Genomic DNA, 19,664 nt, shown 5'->3' on the forward strand with positions numbered 1-19,664 from the left:
AGTCTGACGTCTGTGGTACGGAGAGAAAGAGACCTCCCTCTTATGTAGCTGCTGTTTGTTGGCTGAGCTCTACTTGAATTTGAGTGGAGAGAATTTGCATGAGCCAACATTATTGCCAACATGCCATAAAACGACTGACCCAGATATTTATTTTATGGATGAAAAATTAGTCTCTGGATTTTCAAGTGGAACTATCCTCATATTTGTGTTTGTTCCTGCTATAACAACATGGAAAGAGACAGTTGATCTTTGTTTCACATCGTCAAGTTAACAAATGCAAACATTGACTCCATGTTTTTAGAGTAGTAATATGTTTGTTAGCACACTATGAACAATATGCTACAAATATAACCTAGTTAGTAGAACTACATCTGTTAATGGTATTAATTAAAGGTATAAAGTTAATCATAATTTTAAATGCTAGGTCACTTTTCACTGCTGGGAAGAACACTGGCAGTTTTCCCATGGTAGACAGTTCTGAAAAAGTGACAATTATGTGATCGTTCCTGTTTCCCAATATTGAAGACAACTGTAACTGTTCCAAAAATATACTAGGAAAACTACCTCAGGCAATATTTCTTGTTCTACATTTAAAAGTCATTACAACAGTGGAAGTTCATTATATATCTTAATAGACACGTTTCTGTTATGACAGACAGGTAAGTGGTCTTGAAATTTAGTCTGTTGTTAACATTGAAATGGAAGTATATACTGGACAATGTTGTCATGCCTGATATTTCAGAACACTGAACTGACAGCAATTGTCAGGAAAGACTGAATGGCTGTCACAGGATGCACACAATACCTGATAGTCCAGTTCAGCTGTATACCTGAACTGGAACTCCAGATCAGCAGTGTACTTAAAACGTGCTGAATTTTAAATCTCTCTGAAATTAATAAGCTTTAAAAAAGAACTTAAGCTGAAGGAAATAGTTAATTGCTATATTGAATCATTATCTATGGGGGTGTTACTTCATAGAGCAGAAAAATAAGCTTGGGAGACTGATTCTGTAAGTATTCCTGTAAACTCTAAAAATGAACTTTTCTGGGTGGGAGATAAGGTGGATATCAATTATTTTTATTTCTGTTTTTCTCCTTCCTGTTGACTGTAGTAAATGATAATAAACATTTGAAAAATGTTTATAAATAGAGGGGAAAAATAGAAATCTCCCCATAGAAATTTGAGGGGAAAACAGTGAGAATGGTGTTATGATCTCTGAAGCAGGAATTTGTAGTCCAGCCTTTTATGTCTGTTTATTTTTAGATAGCAGGAAAAAAAAAAATCTTTGAAATTTGAAGGAAATAATTTCCAGTCAATGTCATGGTTTGGCTGCACATGAGAGAACCTGTGTTGCAATCATATCAATGCTTTCTGGTTTTGCTGATTTGACTCAGTAGCTCTTGTTACTGCTTCATGCTACTACCTTATTATTTATTCCTGTACGCTACCCAGAACAAACATTTCTTTGTGTGTGCTTAGATTTTTATTTTGCTAAAGAAATGCTCAACAAATTTTTATCTAAAATAAATCAAGTTTCGTGTGTAGGTTTTCAGTCTTTCTGAGGACTAGCTTTTTTTTTACAAAAATCATTTGCAACTCCAGAACAGATGTATGTGTTTACTAAGATACAAATCGTTTCGCAAATATTTAAGATGACAGTCACATGGACACCACTGTTTATATGATATCTCAATATACGTCCAAATTTGGAAATAGAATGATTTCAAAAAAATTGTGAATTTTTTGTTACCACAGAACATGGCTAATGAAGTGTACAAACAACTCTAAGCAATTTCATCATAGTAAATTTTGCTAGATTTTGGGAATGTTACTTGCATTAATTCATATACAAAAGAAATACATATTAAGTGTAAGAAGATTGCTCTTTTTTCTTTATTATAAACATTAAAACACATGAAGTTACACAGTTGTTCTTCTGTCTTTGGTCTTAAAGATGATTACTTGATCATTCTTTCATATTGTTGCAGCTTGCTGTTGCTAGTGATTCATCTTCAAATCATCTCAGTCAGTTCTTAGCTGAAAAGCTAATTCTACTTACATATAAATACAATTTCATTTTATACCCATTGACATTTGAAACTTTGTGCATCCATTAAGCCCTGCAGATTGTTTGAACAATGTGATCTGGATATTAATAAAAGAAGCTTTCAGAGTTCGTTATCTCCATTTGTACTCATACTTTTTTGTGGTGCTTGTTTGTGATATACTTTATGTTTCAGATGTCAAAAAAAGTGAGGTTACTGGTATTCCTGTACAAGTGCCTAATTTATGGGGAAAAAAAAAAAAGGTAAATGGATTGATGGGGAATACACAGATATAAAAGGCAGAAATTGAAATGGTTATGGGGATAAGTAGTTATGTCTTTGATTTTCAGATTATCTGGTACTGGCATGTAGTTCTAGTCTATGCAGATAAAGTCTGCATGTATTTGATAGTAATAATCTTCCACTTAATTTATTTGTTCCTGAACCACTGAAGGTAAAATAAGAGACAATAATGCAGCTGGCCAGCCTTCCAAATGTGACTGAGAATGTTAGGGCAAAATTTTGTGAACAAAATGCTGTTTATTTTTTAGACTGGTTGAGGAGAACAAGCTGGGGAAGGAATTAACATAATAAATGCTTTTAACGCATCATATAAATATCTATCTAGAATTAAGCCAGTCTTTGCTGGTAGATCTTCACTTGCGTAAGATTTTTTATTTATTAATACCATTTTATACAATTGCTTAAATATGCTTGCTAACCTGTTTGCATAGTTCATTGGAGACAGTGAGCACAGTGCATCTCAACATTTATTTCCAGCAACTCAGAGTTGGCAGCCTATAAGGACAACTGGGAACAAATAGCACAGGGGCTCTGATTTTCCTTTACTTCCTCAACTCTGTATGTTTAGTTTGCATAACAAAGCCTCATGGCCTTGATATTAACTAGATCTTCTGGCTTTTATGAAAATACAAATACTAATTGCTTTTTTTTTTTTAAGTTTTAAATTTGCATATTTTTTTTTTTTTCAAATACTGGGAAGGATCTCCTATGTTTTCTTCAAGATAATGTCCAGACTTAGTAGCCGAATATTAAGGTTGTAAGGCCAAATACCTTTTCTGCCAAATGCCCTTCCCACAATATTAAATGACAATAGGGACTACAAGCAAACCTATTCCTCTTAATTTGACAGACAAAAAAAAAAAATTAAAAAAAAATCCACCAATCTAGCTTAATAGTATATAATGGTAGATCATGATGGAAGAGTAGTGCAAGTTCTCATATTTTTACCCAAATTCAAATGAATTATACAGTTCCTACAATTGGCACCAAAGAAATATGTATGTTAGCCTAATGAGGAATTATTATGAATAGGGAATTTTAGGAACATAACTATATCTAATCTCAGGCCTTCCAAATCAGTTGATGCAAGAGTAGGGCTGCCATATATTGACTGAGGATCTCCTAGATGACCACAACATGTTGTTTATCATGTGTGAAGAGGTTTGATCATTTCTTGAAGCATCAGACTCACTCTGTATACATATAGACTGTATAGCACAGATTATGGCCATTACATTCAGCATTTTTAGAAAATGTCAAACATACCTTTGATGTCCTAAAACTGCTTGTGTAGATCAGATGAATGGCAACCACTGGTGAAAAGTGTGATGCTATTAACGATGTAATAAGTACTGTAATGGGTAACCCACACACCTGGAAATCTAGGATAAACATACCAGTCCCTCCAAATTTATTCAGACAGGATTTCCAGATGGAAAACAAGTGCAAGTGTTGTTAAGCAATGATGTGCAAGTGAAGAAAAAGCTAGGCACACAGTGCGTTACAAGTATGAAAAGGCTTACTTTGCTCGCCTGCAGAGCCAATCAGTTAAGGATGTACTAGTGGTTAAGGATTTCTGAGTATAAAGATACAAGAAGTAAATGATGAACATCTTTGGGGAGAATAGCACTGTCTTGATACAGAGAGCCAAACCCTCCTTCCCCTTTTACTCTACATGCCTTTTATTCTTAACAATAAATTATCAGTTTATAAGCTATTTTGGAAAGCTAGCAAGAACATTTTGATTGATGTCATATTTACACTTTGGTTGGCAAAAGCAGATTGCATTTGCCTGTACTCCAAACTGCATTTGGAATACAGAGTAAATTTGCCTTTTTTTTTTTTTTTTTAATAGCCAGTGAAATTCAGATAAAAACGAAAAGAGTGGCTGTAGCCATTCCTCTGTAATAGTTCTGTGGATGCAATGTAGGAACAGAACTCTCTGGAGGATGCTCCTTTGCTGCATCTCACCAATACTGGACTTGTCCTCACCAGAAATTAGGTAGAGCTGCAACAGCATAAACTTCACCTACAGCAAACCTGCCTTGATACTGTGGCTATATATACATATATATGTTGTGTTTTTTAAACTTGTCTCTTACCTTGGATAATTGAATAGTCACAGGGTTTGAGATCTAGCAAATAGAAAAATGCAAGATACTGAGGCAACTTTTCCTCAGATAAAGCTTGCAAATTGAGGGATATCATTTTGTGTAGGAGAGATGAAGGCTCTATATCAGATGGCATTTACAGGGTATGTTTTTAGTGTTGCATTCATGCGTTACACTCTCAAGAATGAGGTTATTCATGTTGTGTTTGTGGGTAATTATTTATTCTGCATCTTTAACTATTTGCTTTGATACTGCTATTATTCTGCCTTTCCAGAAGTATCTTAGTGGCCCCTAGCTGTTTCAGACAGTAACAATTCATAAATAAAACAAAACAAAAAAACTAACAAAAGACAGTAAGACAAGACTTGTTTTGTGATCCTGCAGGATTTATAGCAGGATCTCCTTTCTTCTAGATTTCTTATGGGATCTAAAAGTTCTTTGAATCTTATGTTCCCAGGAAAGATGCTCATTGTTTTTGATATCTGACTGTAGTGTCTCTGGAAAAACTGTCAGGTAGCATTGAAATACATGACATTATGCATATATGGTTGCAATACGCAGATATGATTGGTTTGACGCTGATTCAGTAGCAGATCTGTGTGGGCATAAGTAGATTTAATAAGTTGTATTTCAGTATGTATTTGTGTTATGTTGTTATACAGGTTGTCTAACAACTCCCAAGTTGGCTGTTTGGTCTTGGAGGCTGGTGCTAGGTCACAAAGAACCATGTCTCATATCCATTTAGCTTCAATGACTAAGTTCTGGCAAGTAAGAAAGTGCACAGACTTTTTTTTTTTTTTTTTTTAAACATATATTGTTGATTGGGTACAAGCTGAAATGAGTTGGTATCTTTCCAAGACAGTATTGCACTTATAACTGCACTGCTCAGAGGATAGCTTTGTCAGAAGTCCTGCCTTCCTCCACAGATTGAAAAATTTTCGTTAGATAAGTAGGCATCTAGAGCTGTGCATATGTCAGAAGCTGATTGTCCAGGACCCTGAGTTATAACTAAAAATTGAATTCTCATCCCTAAATGTCTCTAAACTTTGCAGATAGAGTACTGACAGATTGTGTTTGGTGGGGAAGGATTACAACTTTGTATTTTACTGGTTCTGGATAATTGTGTGCTCCATTTTGATCTCCCTTTAAATTCAGTTCATGCAAGCATAAGCATGTAAAATGCAATAGAGTGGAACCAATCTGTCCTAGCTAATACCAGATCTCTAGATGTGTATCCATGATTTTAGGCTTGTTCTAGGATTGCATTAACAGTTACTATCTTTTTGTTTACCAATCTAATAACTGATATAGTTTTTTGTAATCTGTTGCTCTTGATTCCATAACAGTCTACAGTAGGAGAGATAAGTACTAGATAATATCAAAAAGCTTCCTATTAACATAAAAAAATATAAAGATATTTAAAAATTCAGAAAATGAGTCATTATCCTGGTGGCTTTGTTGCTCACTTGGCAAAACTTTGGCAGTCTGAAGAACATTGTTTTCCCAGGATTTTTTTTTCTTTCTACTACAATATAGAACCTGTCAATACAGAATTACTCAGCTTCCTATGTTTCTTAGCAAATGATGGTAAAAAAATCAGCAAGCAACCTGAAATGTTTCTCTTTGTTAGATATTTTCCTGTCTCATTAATATCAAATCCCTTTCATATCTTTTGTAAATGTACGTCTGTCTTTACTAACACTTGATATCAGCTCTTTCTGATATTAAAAGTTTCCACAGTAAATGGTGATATTCACAGTCATAGTAATTCTTAAATATGTTGGACATATTAGTTTTGATTATGATCATAGTCCTCTGGAATTGTTGCAAGTCTGTTTGTCTGTTTGCTTGTTTGTGTTTTTTTCTTTTTTTTCCTTTTTTTTTCTTTTCCTTTTTGTTTTGTTTTGTTTTGTTTTTCTGTTGGTTTCAATAGAGTTTGGGTTTGAGCCTCATGCTCTGAACTGCTTATGTGACTTAACCTGTATTGGAAGGATCATGAAAAATTATAAACCTTATTCCTTATTTTTAATTCCCTTTGGGATTTTTTTATGTCAGTCTTTTCTAAAACTTTATAATGATAATGACTGAAAATTGGAAGTATATGTATCCTTGAGATTAGTAGTAGTGTAAACTAATTAGGAAATTATTTTTCCAGAAAAGTCAGTTTCCTTTCTTCCATTCAATTATTCTGGTTTTATGCTGGAAAAAGCATATTACATTATCAAATTTTGAATTTGGCCCTTTTGCTCTAGCTGATATTGTATCTATCATGTCATTACTTTTATTGTAAATTTCATTAATGAGGTCAAGGAAGAGCCTTACATTATTGTTTGAGTGTCTTTTCTTTATGAATTAATTTTGGTAGGAATCAGTTCTAATCATTTTTGCTACTACTTGTGTGAGTATTTTGCAGACTGCATTAATTAAGAAAATTGGCCTATAATTACTGCAGTTACCCATATCCTACCAGGTTTCAAAATTACAGAAATAATTATGATCCTAAGAGAGTCAGGCAACTTTTCAAATGCTGCATTATAGATGCTACACTAAATGCCATGAAAGACTTGACTAAAATATTAATGCATCTCAGCTAAAAAAAACTAATGTCTTTCTGCAAAAAGCTTTGGTTAAAGACGGAATTATTTCAGTTGAATTTGCAAAAAAGTCTTCAGTTTTGAAGGTCGGTGTGTTGTTTTTCCGCTACTAAACTGAATCTTCTGATACCCTCAGAATACTGTTTTTCCTAGTAAATTCCCAATATTATCTTAATTTGTGTTTGCTTCTTTATAAACTTTAAATGGTGGATGGAAATATCTACAGGGACATTTGAGTCAGGGAGAAGAGGACAAAAGGACTTCTTAGAAAATGATGTTTCTCAGAAGAGTAATTTCTTCAACAATGGTAAAAAACATGGGTGATTTTCATATTCTGTATTTTACTGTATGTACTATTTTAATATTTTTTTCTCTTTCAGTATAATGTACATATATATATAAATAAAAACAGATAACATAATGAAATTATAAAGACCATGAAGGTCCTCTGTATTTGCTGTTAATGTTCTTGAGCTTATGGATGCAGTGATGGCTTGCGTGATGCAGTCAACTTGTAGAGCACCGTTGGTTCAGTCTCAGATTGTGCAGACTAAAGTAGCTGAAGGAATGGGACACACGGAGCAGGGCTGAAATGTGAGGCTGTCTTCTCTCCTACTTTACTGGAAGTAAAGAAGAGAGAGAGAGGGAAAAGGAAAGCAGCTACAGAAAACACATACTCAACACCAAGGTAGTATGGTGGTTCAGGCTGTCACAGTTGGCCTTTCCTGTGGTCACTAAAGACATTATATAGGCTAACTCATGTCACATTGTACAGAAGCCTATAGGTTCCTCTACTGCAATGATTTATTTTATTTTTTTTTTCTGTGAAATGAAAAGATGATCCTGCAACTTGATTCCTAATTAAACGTTATACCTGAGTGTTCAAAAGGGTTACTAATAGGGCCATGACCTCTTTTCTGTTCTGTCTGTATTTCTTGCATCTTATGGAAAGTCTATTAATGTTATTTTTTCTCGCCGTTTCTTCCAATACCAGTTAAACTTTATCTGTTTTCAGAAAGATCTGTTTATTCCAGGCTCTGTTATTTCAGGGATGGCATAAACCCTCTATCCTTATCTAACCTTCTTAATTGATGCCTCACTATACTAAGGAATATCATTTTTTATTGCTATGACTATGTTATTTTTGTGTTCACATGCTATTTTATATTTGTGCTTCAACTTTACTTGTTCCATTTTCTAAGAGTTTTTAATATATTCTGTTTTCCATCTGTATCTTGATGAAGGCAGTCACAGACACCCATAGACCCTGTTACAGCCTGGTGTCTCAATGCAATTCAGGGTTAAAAAAAAAAAAAAAGAAATAGAAAAAAGTACAGGCTGAAAGTAGTTTTTATCCTATTACCTTTTGGCAACATTGTAGGTGAACGGTTCAAAAAGGAAGTGACGGAGGATTTAGTGCCAGTTGCAGGTAAGCAAGGGTTAAGCTCTTTTCTCTTAAAGCAACCTGAACCTTCTTTGTATCTGTCTGTGACAGGGCCCTATCTCATGAATAACTGGGGTCACATCACTGCTGAACACGATGATGTGTATTAACTGGTCAGAATCTCCTTTTTGCATGTGACCACCTACTTTTGGAATGTCTGGAGGTGACGATCAGGTATGTCTACAGATAATCGATGTAAACAAAAAAAGAAACATGAAGCAGCTGTCTAAAAGGCTAAATAGTGAGAAATGCGAAAGGGGAGAGAGAGATCTCATCTTCAGAAAATCTGCTCCGTAACTTACTAGATATTGCAAAGAAAAAGAATGAATGTAGAATTTGTCCCTTAAGCTCTTGCATAGGTTTACAGGAAGAATGGCTCTCATGACTAAGTCATTTTGCATTAGTCTACTTGAGGTGCCCAAATCATTTTCTCCTCTAAGAATCAGTGAGATAACACAATGAACTTTCTTTTTTTTTTTTTTTTCTATTTTCACGTCTCCTAGAATTATGACTAATCACTTTTCATTCTGACAATAAAAAGTATACATATTTTATATAAGCCTATTTCTAGATATTATATAGTTATGTATATGTCTTTCACTCCAAGAATTTGCCATTTTTCTGTTATAATCTTAGCAAGATTTGGTGGGTTATATTATAACTTGAATTGATATTTTAGAGGATATGAGAAATTTGGGTTAAACCTCCTTATTGGTGAGAGCCCAAGGCTCCATATTTGAAATATTCTAAAACTTTTAGAATACTAGAAAGCATTGCCAGCAACACCATTACTTATGATTTAACAGAGAGTGGCTGGATCTGTTTCTTATCAGGACCCTCTATGGGTTTGTATTAGGAATATTTGTAGTGAGTCTACTCCATTGGTCTTAAGCTCTTTTTAAGTATTTTTCCACCTAGTTTTGAGTCCCATTTAGGTTTAGGCATGAAGGTTATCAATTTTAGACAATTCTAAAATAAAATAAAATAAAATTGTACCATTCTGTAGTTGCATATCTATTCTCATCCTTTTTTATTTTTATTTTTTGGCTTTTCACATTTTTACTGTTTTTGTGATCAAGGACTATTTGCTTATTTCTTCATCAGTGCCTATTGATGTTTATTTATTTCTTTTTTTTCCCAAGCATTTGAAAATTTTTAACTAAATGGAAAAGGAAGGGGGTTGAGGGGGTGGGGGGGATGGGGACACAAGTAAAGGCTGTCAGGAAGCACAGAGAGAGAGGAGAGAAATTGTTCTCTACACCCCACCAAGGAGCAATTCTTGACTCCATATCCCTGAAGCAGGGCCTCAATACACTTAACTGTTGTGGGGGAGGACAGATGTTTTCATAATGAGAGCCCATCCCTCCCCTCTCCTTCCCCTTTTCCACCTTTTATTGCTGAGTGTGACACCACACGGCATGGAATACCCCTTTGGTTGGCTTAGGCCAGCTGCCCTGGTGATGTCCCCTCTCCACCTCTTATCCACCCCCAGTCTGCTGGCTCCTGGGATGTGGGGCAGACGGAGTCCTGATGCTGTGCCAGCACTGCTCAGCAGTATACAAACACTGGTGTGATACCAGGGCTGTTCTAGCTACAAGTGCAGAGCACAACTCTATATGGGCTGCTGCAGGGAAAGTTAACTCCATCCCAGCCAGACCCAGCACGGATCTCTTAAACCTCAGAGATTAAGTACTAAGAAAATTAATCAGAGTGGGGAAATAAATAAATAAATCACATCACATGTTTTTACCACTTCTGTTTTTTGTAGGTAATAACTTGAGTAACCTAAATAGAGCTGGCATTATCAAGTTGGAGTAGCAAATACATATTATAGTCTGACAGTTTGGCATTCCTACACTGATGAATATAAACCTCTTGAAGGCGAATGCCGAATTTGCAAAGGATTCAACCTGTAGTGTATAACACGACATAAATTTTTAATATTTCTGATCACCTAAGATGAATTTTAAAGAACACACTCTTATAAGCTAGATCATTTAATGAATATAAATTGTTCCTCTGGTAACTGTTTGTGAAAAGGATTCTTAATAAATGAATCACTAAACCTTTGAAAGCTTCCTCATGCATTTATTTACATGCACTTATAACAAAGCAAGCACGATTTGTTGGATTATTAACACGAAACCCAGAATCCAAACAAATTAAGGAATATTTTTTGCCTTTCCTTGTTATTTGAGTAAAGCACCACTTGGATCACCTTTCCAAGGCATGAAAAGACTGTCTCTGGAACAGACCAGAGGAAAAAAAATGAGGAAGAGTTGTATCTTTCATATGTCTGCTTGCTAGAGAATTATCACTGAGGTGATATTTCTGGAGTTAGATGAGAATGAACTGTAGCCTATTCTATGGGGCACTCACCTAAGAGTTGGAAAGCTGAATGATCAAACCCACACGTGCACTCACTTCATAGCAGGAGTAGGAGCAAAGTTCTTCACAATCTGAAGTAAATGCCCTGTATAACAGGATAAGGAATTAATATCTGTTCAGCTAGAAGAGAGTAGATTATTTATGTCAGCTAGAACCACTACAAAAACAGATTACTATGAAGCATATTCATTAGGGCACCCTGAATAAATAGATTTGAATCCTTATCTTCAACAAAGTATTTATCTGAATATATCTCATAGTATCTGGATCTGAGGTAACTGAGCGTGGAGGTTTCTACATCCAAAATTCAAAGCAACTGAAAACAGCCAATAAAATATTAACACTATTTGAAATTTTCAAGAAACTGTTTTGGGAACAAATTCACTTAGCTTTCTTGTTAGCTCAAAGTAGTTTATGGGTGATGAGAAAAGTCTGCAAGAAAGTAAAAAAAATAAATTGTATTAGTTAATTGCTAGATTACTATGGAATAGGAATTTTCCTTTGAACTGGAATGTTATGCTAAATTTATATTCTACAATATTAAAGAATTTACATCAGTCATGATTCAGTTTTTATTATTTACCTTGGAGTATCATGATATAAATGCATATTACTGACAGCACAGAAAAAATTCATGAGAAAAATTAAGTGTGTTTACGGTTCAAAAAATCATTCTTGACCATTCAAAATGAACAAAACCAAGCATTAATGACCCTTTCAATACCAACTACAAAAGATGATAATTACAAATTTTTTAACTTATATGAAGGTAGCTATACGTTTGGAAAGGACGGTGCAAGACCTGAATGAAGAGCACTTTCCTGTGTTCTCTCATCATGACTTTTAGACAGCAGTACACTTCTGTACTGAAGATATTTTCAACAATTCATATTAATCAAATTATTTGCTTATATGTGTTCTTTCCTGAATCACCTACTGAACTACATTCATTGTCTATCAGAAATTTCCTGACAATATAATTAAGCACAGAGCTATTTAGACATTCCTCTAAATTGTTTGCAAAGAAAGAAAACTGATGAAGTTTCTGTTGAAAACTCTCAAAATTGACCTTGGAAGCCTTCATATTTTACTATGTACTATCTTGCACTTGAAAACTAATTCTCACTCAATTCACAATCTGCTCACAGATTTGCAAAGCATTATAAGTTAGTGAAACCATCAAGCTTGTTCTGTTTGATAAGGCAGTGCTTCCACATACAGCACAATAGGTCTGTACAACATTGAAATATTTTTCTTTCCTATTTCTATCTATATTTTCTAGAGATAATAGAGATCATGATGACTGTGTGCTTTGTATTACACCTTCCAGTTTCTTTATTCTCTGCTTTGGATTCCAGTGCAACTGGACAAACAAATGAATAAACTGATACTGTTCTGTGCTTCTGTTTGCTCCCGTATTATGTGAATATATTATATAGAATGATCTAAACCAGGCAGTTGAGACAAGGATCAACAGCTAGAGTTGGCTGATAACAGAAATCATTTGCTGCTTAAGGTAAGGCAGACCGAAACTGGGAAACACAGAGGATACCAAAATGAAGTTCTTGAAAAGAAATGTATTAAAATTCTGAGCCAAATGGCTCAGTAGAGAGCTTGGCCAAAAACTAGCCTACAGATCAACATCTGTATTGCAGGGTGGGGAAAGGAACAAACGTAAACTGTAGATAAAAGATCAATCTGAAAATCTCAAATAGACCCAGCAAGTAACATTTCTCTGATCTTAAAGACATGTGAGTGAACTCTGCAATACAATGCTATCCAATGCAGATCTACGCATCTCTTAGAATAAAATTATTGAACATTGCATTTTTCATTCCATTGTTATCACTAGGATCTTTTCCCCACTGTTTGAAATTAATGCATTTTTATTTATTTATTTATTTATTTTTAAATCAGTCCCCAGTCTCATCATTATAACACTTTGTTTAGACTGTACCTTTGATTTCTGTCCAAGAAGCACTGGAATCAGGATACATTCAAATTATTTCAGCTGAAACTAGAGGTACTAAGCTGCATTTTTTATTTATTTGTTCATTCATTCATTTAAGGCAGTACGCTAATATTAATCTAATATTTTTATTTGTGTTGGACTGGAGGTAAGCTCTTGTGATAGTTTTTCTTCTTCTGTTAAATAAATGGCCTTACTGTGGCTGCTTGAGAAGAGGATCACATTCTAAGCCTCAGAAAGCATTTTGTTGTATCTGCATTGATTTTTTTTTTTGTAATCTATGGCGAGGTTATTTGCTTTAAAAATAAGAAAGACAATATATAATAATTGACTTGCAGAAGTAAGATAAAGGTTCTTTTTCAGCCACCCGTTTCTTACGCTCTCCTATTTCCAAATTGTACATTCCTTTGACATGACGAGTACTGAAGAGTTCCAGTAAAATAAAGGACTTCAACACTGTCAAATCTCGTCAGCCTTGTGAAAAGAAGCTTGATAGTTCTTTTTGCTATGTTGTTTTATGCAGAACATTATGCCAGATACTGATTATTCAGCTGCCAATAATTCAAGTATGACACCTTTCTTTCTCTATTCTCTATCATATTGCTCAGCAGTCGGTAAATAAAGTGAGGGCTGTATGTCCTTGTCAGCCTGTCAGGCCTATAATGCACTCAGTATGTGGTACTCATCAAGTCACCCTTTGCCTCCAATATGAATGGAAATTCTTGTGAACTGTGGCATTGTCTGAAAAGTAATGTCTCAAATGCTTTGTGATGCTTTGTATTTTTTTTTCCCCAGCAAACTTATTCAAAGCATCTTTCCAATGCATGTAGTTAAAAAACTCTATAGAGATTGTCGTGGTCGGACATGTTACTGAGGTCTCTTATTCGATTAAAATAGTAGCTGCCTGGTTAGTTTTTTCACTCTATGCTTTATATGAATCTGAATAGTATTTTGATACTGTTTTGGTAGTATTAACATTAACCATATATTGAATATGGGAGGGTTAGACTCACATCTGTGTAAGAGCAGAAGTGAGGTCTAAATATGCTTTATAATATCGTCTTATGTGAATATTTATAAAATAACTATAAACTAAGATAATGCCTCTTCTCAGTGCTCCAAGGGTGAATTTTGTTTTGAATGTGTCTGTTTTTTTTTTTTTTTTTTTTTTTCCTAATGACCAATGATATTGGGATGCATAGTCTTAAAAATAATTGTTAAGCTTAGATGGTGTTAATCACTGATATCAAATGATTTTAAAATGCTTCTTCGTTTAAACAATAGGATAAAAATAATTTAATATAGAACATAGATGCTATTTGAGGTATTTTTTCTTTGCAAACATTAACCACAGTTCCAGAACCTTTTTTTTTTTTTTTTTCTTTTTTACCATTTTTATTGTAGCACTCTGAGATTTTTAAATGTGTCAACATTTTATCACTTCCCTCAATTTTGTCATGATGCCACCATGGAAAAAATTTTTTATGAGTCCTTATCTACTGAAAAAAAAAAAAAAGTTTAGTAGTGTGAACCTGGAAAAGGGTGAACTGTGCAGAATGATTATGTATTTCTTTTTCAAAACTCACCTGAAATCTTCATCTATTTCAATCCTTATTTTCTTTTTGTGGTTGGGTGGAAGAACAAAAGGGAAAAAATTACAGAAGAAAGAGAGGAAGTAAGTTACTTTTCACTTGCAGACACACTTGTAGTGAAACCTGTGACTAAGAAAAATCCATTCTAATGAAAACTGTAGTAACAGGAGGTGATGACAGCATGACTCCATTTTTCCCCTTTAATGAGCAAGATCCTTAGTAAAATTGTGCTGGAAGGTATTAATAAATCTATTCTATGAAAAACCTGTCATGATAAAATACTTTACCTTATCAAGACAAAGTTTTTATTTTTTCCTTTCCTCATTCATTACTTATGTAGGCTTTAACCTTTCCAACATCCCCTGAGTTAACTGGCAATACTGGCCTTTCTCAATGACTTATGTATCACATTATAAAATATTAATAATAAAGTACATTTTTACTCAAGTAACCCCTTAAGTCATTTTAATTTGCCCTTTTGTACTTTTTTTTTTTTGGAGTGGTAGTTGATACCATTTTACTCACTGATGAAACAAAAACGCTACTGAACTGCATTATTTTATTAGTCTCTTTTTATAAGTAAATTGGTGAACTTGTCTGACATCTACACATACGTAAAAAGTTGCTAAGCTTAGAAATAAGGTGTTAATTATTGATAATATAGTATTTGTCCATCACCACACAGATGAATATTAATAGTTTTAATAGTAGCCTAGATGGGTAGTCTGTGCCTCATGGCTGGGAGGTTTTAGTGGGTGTAAGAGTTCAGTGTGGAGAGCAAGAAGGCAGCTTAATTCAGTAGGAAATGTAAAGGCCACTGAAACTACAGCTGCTAACATTTCCCTTTCAAATTAAAAACAAATGTGACTCTCAGTGCAATGCAGCGTGACTTGAGAAACCTGGATAAAGAGACCACAATGGGCACTGTGCTGGGGACTGGGAGATCCAGGTCTCCTATCTGCCAGCCAGCATATAATCTCATCACTGCTTCTGCCTAATTTCATACTGCAAGCTCTTCCTTTATTTTGCCAGACTGCCCTATATCCAAATTGTAGCAAGTTTTAAATACAAACCAGCTCTCTAGTTTACTTTCAGGAACCTGCTGGTGTTGTAGTATCATTGATCAGGAAAGTTATCTTCGTATGTTTTGCCAGAGTCAGATTCTTGGCAGAAAATAAAATTGACTGTTGGTGACGTCACTGATAAAAATGAAATAAAAAACAGAACACAAAGAATTGATAACACCTTTTCATTTATTTTTACACTATCTTAGTATGTCAGTAACAACATAAATATGAAACGAGAGTTTTCATTTTCATTGGAAATGATGTTTTGCTTTCATGTCATCCATTTACAAAATGCTTCTGTAATGTGCTCCACAGAAGACATTGAAAAATTTGTAATGATTTGTAATGTTGAAATTTCCCATGATTGATATTTTCAGCTTTTCGATATGATCTGAAAAAAAAAAAAAAAAAAGTTTATTTCTAATGGTTTGAGTTTCTAATTTTGAAATCAATATTCATTTATCTCTTCACTGAAACCAAATGTTTATCCAATAATGGGTGTAGTTTATTGTCTTAAGTCCTCAGAAGAAACTTGCATAAATAAAATGAGGTAAAAGCTCACCTGGAGAGAAAATTCACTAGAAAAATGTGAAAATGAAACTATAACAGTACAGCTTTCCTATTGTTTAGTTTGCTATAGAGATTTCTATAAACCTGAAACAAAACATTTTGAGTGTATTTAAATATTCATCTTTAACTGGAAAAATATTTAAATGAGACAAGTAGACATACCCAAATTATTTTTTAACTAAAACTTTATTTTTAATACATGAAGTCAATATTGTCTTGATTAAAGGGGAAAAAATGTCTAAGCATAGCAAACAATCTTGGAGGCAGGAATTCCAGTGTTTTTTTAATATAATCTTCAGACTACTGACGATAATCAGAAGCTTGACAATCAGCTAAAGAACTGAAGCAGTCTTATTTTACTGATAGACGTCTGTTATTCTTACAGCAAACGTAATCTGACTGTAATAGAATTCTTATAGTTCTAGAGTAGGTCTCTCTTTTTTTCTTTTACCTTTTAATTGGTAAAGAAACTAATGTGGTATTGGCACTTAGAATAAAATAGTAGCTTTCACAAGAAACTAAAATGTTAAGGAATTGGGTGTAACTCCTCAGTGGTGTAAAGCACATTAATTTTAACTTATTTACAATTACGAGCTTAGGACACCTATGTTAGCTTACTGCAGTTAGGGGTCTAAAGTAAATTATGTCTGTCTAGTTTTTTTAAACCTGCAGTCTACTGTTTTATTAGCCATAGCAGAACAGCAGGACATTAGCTTGCACTTTACATATATATATATATATAGTTGTGGCTTAACCCGGCCGGCAGCTAAACACCACACAGCCGTTCGCTCACCCTCCCCCCTCCCTCCCTGGGATGGGGGAGAGAAATGGGAAAGTGAAGCCTGTGAGTTGAGATAAAGACAGTTTATTAAGACAGGAAAATAATAATAACAATAATAATAATAATTATAATATCACTACTAACAATAATGTGTAAGAAAACAAGTGATGCACAATGCAATTGCTCACCACATGTTGACCGATGCCCAGCCTATCCCCGAGCAGCCGGCCCCCCACCCTGGCCAGCCACCCCTATATATTGTTTAGCATGACGTCAGATGGTATGGAACACCCCTTTGGCCAGTTTGGGTCAGCTGTCCTGGGTCTGTCCCCTCCCAGCTCCTGCTGCACCCCCAGCCTGCTCGCTGGCAGGACAGAACAAGAAGCTGAAAAGTCCTTGGCTTGGTGTAAGCACTGCTCTGCAACAATTAAAACATCAGCATGTTATCAGCTCTCTTCTTATCCTAATCCAAAACATAGCACCCTACCAGCTACTAGGAGGAAAATTAACTCTGTCCTAACTGAAACCAGGACAGTATATATATATATACACATATATTTATATGTATATTTTCCATCTAAAATATTTTGACTGATGAATGAGAGAGATTTTATACTTCTAGTCCCTGTATGCTGTAATAGTTCCTCCAACATTTAATCCTACTTATACCTTTTAAAATGCTTTTAGAAGGCTTTGACACCTTCTCCCAGTGACATAGGAAAATCAGAATTTGAACAGAGTTATTAAAAAAAATAAAAATCACCATAGAACAAGGCAATTCAATGAAATATACACTTCTTAAAACATAATGCTTCTGTAAAAGATTAAAACATTTAATTTTTAACATACAGAGTGATACAATGCTTGTCATTTTTATGTTGTCACTGAGATGTATGCATTCAGACAAGTGAGCGTGAAAGTATCTGACTGTGTCTTTAGATCTGTGGATGGTTTGCTGATAATTAATGTAAAAAAAACCAACATGATATGATATGTCATGTTGAGTATCTTTTCTGGAAATTTCTTTTTTTTTTTTTTTAACATTTTGTTGATCTGCTACCACTTGACACGGAGTCTATGCTGCTTCCCCAGAAGGCATAAAAAGGATCATGCTAAGTCATATATTTTATGGAGGGTATATTTCTAAGTAATTTAAATAGTAATAGTGTAATGAGCTTTAAGGTGGGATTCATATTTAGCTTGGTTTCTGGCCCAATGCAGTCGCATAGGTTCTTCCTATGTGGAATAAAAAGATAGATGATCTCTAGAGGGCAAGGATGCATTACCCTTTGGAAGGCAGGAGGGAGGAATCCAAGATCCAGTTCCTGTTCTGTAATCACCACCCTTTCCCCCTTCTTAAGTTTTTGATTTTGGGGAGAGGAGGAAGAAGGAATGTGTATATGTGCTTACTCCCTCTTACCGGTATGTGTAAATTTGTGTTAGACGCTAATGCTTAATTTAATTTTATTTATTTTCTGTGATACCTTTGGAAATATATCCAAATAAATACAAATTTGAGCTCTTTAAAGGTGTTGAAAGCTTACACCTTTCAGATGTACATATACTATACTTTTCCTAAGAAAACAGCATGCAAGGTACCAGTACTTGTCAGGGCAAATCTGTCATCAACAGTCAGTGCCTCTACAGCTAAGAACCAGACCATAAATGCAAATTCAACACATTTTATTATGTATCATTACATTTCCTCAAAGTGAAGGAAAAACATTTTAAAAAGTCCGATTCTGCATCACATTAACACACAGAATCAGACAAGGGTATCAACTTCATATTCTGGTTATGTGTTTTCTTTGAAGCACGGTGTTCTCTGTTTCTCTTTTATTATGTATAAAATATCATCTGATTTTTCTTCTCCCCTTTTATTTTTAACCTTTGTATTTGAATTAGCCTTCAGAAACTACCTCATAATTTGTAAGATTTGGTTCCTGTCTTGTTTCCAACTGGTCTTCAGAGAGAAGGAACATTTCAAATAGTGTTTCTGGAAATGTACTTATTTCTGAAGTACCAATGAAAGTACTACAATTATTTATTATGCCCTTAAACATAGATTCCAAAATATCACAGTTCTTGTGGAAAGCTCTATTAAGCTTGTACAACTAAATAAGTAGATGGATGAATGCATCACTGCACAAGGCAAACGCGTCATTGAGTCCCTAACTACCAGAGCAGTTCTGATCCTCCTCCTGTTTGAGCCAGGAAAATGCTGCTTATGGATAATAACGGTGGTAATCTTATAGCATATTGTACAGATTTGGGACTGTTCTGAACTGACTGCAGAATCTTAAAAAGACTTGAAATATTTTCTATAATGTGCCTACATGCTCAGTGTAATTATTACTCATCCCTACCCTGATTTCTATAGCACATTTTTTTCTCCAGTGGGTAATTTTATATCAAAGATTTGTTCAGTAGAAGATTTTCATATTGAGGAATGTTTAAATCCAATAAATGGATATTTCTTCAGTGTTTGTTTTGGGATTTATTTGGATGTTTCTCTTGAAAATACCTTAGGTGTGGCTTTAACCCCTATGCCAGATCACTTAAAATGTGATCTGTAGAAATACATCTGAAAATTAAGGTATTTCATTAAGGTTCTTATATATTACATTGTACATTCTTGTACATTTTTATGCTTCTTCAGAGGAAGAGGTGTCAATCATGTTTTAATAAGAATTATTACCTCCTAAATAAAAGCATAGTTTTGGGTAGGAATAAGAGAGATTTTGGAAGAGATTAATGAATCTACAAATAACAGAAGTTCCAGGTGAGAACAAAATCTTT

The sequence above is a fragment of the Anser anser genome (genome assembly GCF_964211835.1).
Source record: "Anser anser genome assembly, chromosome: 1".
Taxonomy (NCBI): Eukaryota; Metazoa; Chordata; class Aves; order Anseriformes; family Anatidae; genus Anser; species Anser anser.